The 3,456-nt window shown below is 47.4% G+C and overlaps 1 long non-coding RNA gene across 2 annotated transcripts; it reads left to right on the forward strand.

Moving 5' to 3' along the window:
• Window positions 1-752: 752 nt before the first annotated feature.
• LOC102152969 lies at window positions 753-2,783 on the forward strand. Of its 2 annotated transcripts, none has more exons than XR_005357548.1 (3): window positions 753-1,046; window positions 2,491-2,560; window positions 2,645-2,783. It is a non-coding gene; the product is annotated as an uncharacterized LOC102152969 (long non-coding RNA). The 2 variants fall into 2 exon arrangements; XR_005357549.1 differs by having other exon boundaries at window positions 2,522-2,560.
• Window positions 2,784-3,456: the final 673 nt, after the last annotated feature.

Consider the following 3,456-nt stretch of genomic DNA (forward strand, 5'->3'; position numbering starts at 1 on the left):
GGTCCCTACAAGTACAGCAGGTTGGTGTTGGCATCAGCTGTGGTCGAGGCAGATGGAGTAGCAGGTGGCCCTTTGTTGGCCAGGTGCTTGGAGTCCTCGGTGTCACTGTGTCATCGGTCCCTGTGGAGGGCCTACGTGTGGAAGTGCCTGTGACCATGTAAATAAACCCCACCAAACCCAAACATATATCTCCCTATCTCGGCAGCCTACCAGCCAGATCCCAAATTACCTGTAGCCACCCCTACACCATGTGAAGGGAAGCACATTGGAGAGAAAGTTGTAGTTAAATTACTTTTATGAATTGTACTCAAACCGAGGACTTTCTAAAAGCATTGTTAGAGTCTCTCTCAGAATCTTGATAGGGATCAAGGCAAGTGAGGGTCCCTGACACTTGAGCTTAATTAGCTTAATTAGATTTACTATGAACTCAGCTTCTTAGTGGTTAGTATTTGTTGAATTGAGAAAAGGGTGTTGTAATATTGTAATTTATAATAAGAAACATATAGTTGGTCTTTGCCCTGTTTCTGGCACAGAGCTTCCAAAACCCTTGGAATTTCCTGAGCAATAGGAGCAAAAGGAGCTTTTGTTATAATACTTGATCTCTTGTCCTCAGTTCTTAAAACTCAGATCCCTGAAGGTGAGTTGGGTGTCTTGTTATTCATATAGCTGGGTTTATGGTAATGAAGTGACTTTTGAAGTGCACCTAAGGATGGAAGCTGGTTGCCAGGGAAACCACCTGGTGAATACAGAGTTGGAAACAGTCCCAGCCCTTGACTTCCGGGAAAGGGAGAGGGTCTAGAGATGGAGTTCAATCACTAATGGCCAATGATTTAATCAAGCATGGCTTTGTAATGAAGTCTCTATAAAAACCCAAAAGGATAGAGTTTTGACAGCCTCCAGGTTGGTGAACAAATGGAGATTTGGGGAGAGTGGCATGCTCAGAGCCAGCATGGGATCTCCTCACCCTTGCCCAATACCTCGCCTTATACATTTCTTCCATCTGGCTGTTCTTGAGTTATATCCTTTTATAATAAATTGGTGATCTGGTAAGTAAGACATTTTTCTGATTTCTGTGAGCTGCTCTAGTAAATTAATCAAACCCAAGGAGTGGAGTCGTTGGAACCTCTGATCTATAGCTAGTTGGTTAGAGGCGCAGGGAACTAAGCATCTGGGCTTGTGAAGTAGGGGGAGTCTTGTAGAACTGAACCCTTAGATATCTGACAACCTCTCCAGGAAGATTGATTCAGAATTGAGTTGAATTGTAGGACACCCAGGAGGTGTCTGAGAATTGCTTATTGGTGGTGTGAGGGAAAACCATACACAGGTTGGGATTGGTATTCGAATATCAGACATGAATCCAGCCCTGAGGAAGTCAGGTTCTAGTTTACAGCCCCAGCCTGCAGGATACAGGGCATCTTGTCCCAAGCTAGATTCTCAAGGCTTCCAGGGCATCAGATGAGCAGCAGGGATCCTGGAGCTCACTTCAGAGTCAGGAAAAATCTGAGTTACTTAGGAAGTTGAACACTACTCACAAGAAGTCCTTGGAGTCACTGGTCTGAGTGAGTCTTTCTCCAGGGTGAGTCCTCACACTTCAACCTGATAACTTGGGCCATGGGCTTGAGGCTAGGGGCTGCTGTTGAGAGCAGAACCTTAGTTCCTACTTTCCCAACCAGTGGCAGTTAGAAGGGGAGGTGGGGGTTGTGGCACATTTGTTCAAAGGATCTACTGGAGTCCGAAGGCTCAGATTCCTGAGCTCTGAGTGGAAACCAGAGCCCTGTTGGGTTCTTGGTTGGGAAGGGCAGACACAAAAGAGAGGTATTTTCCTGGACTCCTGGGGTGGGTGTAGGAACCAAGGTCGTTAAGTAGATGGCCATCTTGATTTCAATTGTATTTGGGGCAGAGGGGCGGGTTGGGGAAGGGGGAGATTGGGGTCACCTAAGAGACAAAGACCATGCAATTTGCTTCATATATGGCTACCTCTTGAGCAAGAGGCTTTGTCTGCTCTGCTGGCAGGAAAGCATTCAAGCACTCATTTAGAAATCAACACCCTACCCCCAGCAAGTGCATACTTGCCCCCAAGTGGGATCTATATAGTTCTCTGCTGACCAGAGACCTTCCCCCAGCCTTGTGCTCACCCAGCATGGCTCCCACATTACTCAGGCAGCGAGAGGGACAGCGCACCCCTTTCAGCACATAGGTGGCCCTGTAGACAGTAGAGGCTTGCTCCCTCCCCATGTTATTCTTGCACTCACCTCTTGCAGGACTGGGGGGCCGGGGCTAGAACCTGGCTCTGCTGTCCAGTTGGGCCTTGCCCTCCACTCCCCACCTCTGGGGATGTAGTCAGTGATAGAAAGTGATGAGGCCACCACCAGTGTTGTGGTGTTAGGTGGGTCACGTCATTACTTATAGCAGCCTCCTGCTCAGCACACAGGCCCAGGAGTGCAGAGTGCTCAGTGGATGGTTGATCAGTCATAATCTTTGATACTTTAGACCTCTGAAGTGCACGGCGTGTCTATTTCAGACCCAGCCCTGGATGCTTCACCTGCTGCGTGTGTTTAGGGTAAGGATTTTTGTAGTTGGAATCAATTCTGCTGGCCACTCTTCAGATAATTCCCCAACCAAGTCCACTTCTGTTTCTCTCAAGAACGCAAATCTGGACCTTCAGCCTCACCCACGAGAAGGTGCTGAGCCTGACCTCGCAGTCAAGACCCCTGGAGAAGATCAAGCTGAACACAGCATCAAGTCAGAAAGCCACAAAAGGGCTTCGACCTTTTTCAAATAAACTGGGCCATCAGCTTCTTTAGGAACTAAGTCTTCTATTCTTTTCAGTACCTCAGTCCTTTACAGATCTTCCCAAACTAGTTCCCTAAATTCCCAGAAATTTTCTAGCCAAGTGCTGACCATTGCTGTTAGAAAAGCCCAAATCTAACTCCAAACGAGAGTGCATCTAAAAATCCCTGGTTCTGTAATGGGCTTGGTTCAGTGTTTTCAATTCACGCAGAGCCAACTGCTGAAGAACTTTAAAAAATTCTCCTTTTCCTCATCTCAGCCAAACCCTTTGTGCCCAGGGGCCCCCCGAACCCCTCTAGAGATGTTTGGAGCTATTTATAAATGTGACACATGATTATGTCTGCCTTGGCAAGCAGATCACACAGAACTTGAAGTTTTGGGAGGAGAAAACAGATACCCTAGTCTGAATCTGGCCATGATATCATTTACCTTCTAATTCGTGGTGGCCTGCTGCCCGGGAACCGCCATCTGAGCCCTTGACAGATACAGGGCTCCATGAGAAAGTTCAGTCCCTGAGGACCCCAGCTGGTAGGTTTGGAAATGTCTGGACCTATAACATTCCAACTAGGGTTGGAAAAGACTCCAGCACTTGGTTTTCTTTGTCAAGTGATGCCCCCAGAGAAGTTCTCGCGTGTTAAAATGAAAACCAGAGTTTCCCTTGGTCTT

The sequence above is a fragment of the Canis lupus genome, chromosome 4 (genome assembly GCF_011100685.1).
Source record: "Canis lupus familiaris isolate Mischka breed German Shepherd chromosome 4, alternate assembly UU_Cfam_GSD_1.0, whole genome shotgun sequence".
Taxonomy (NCBI): domain Eukaryota; kingdom Metazoa; phylum Chordata; class Mammalia; order Carnivora; family Canidae; genus Canis; species Canis lupus.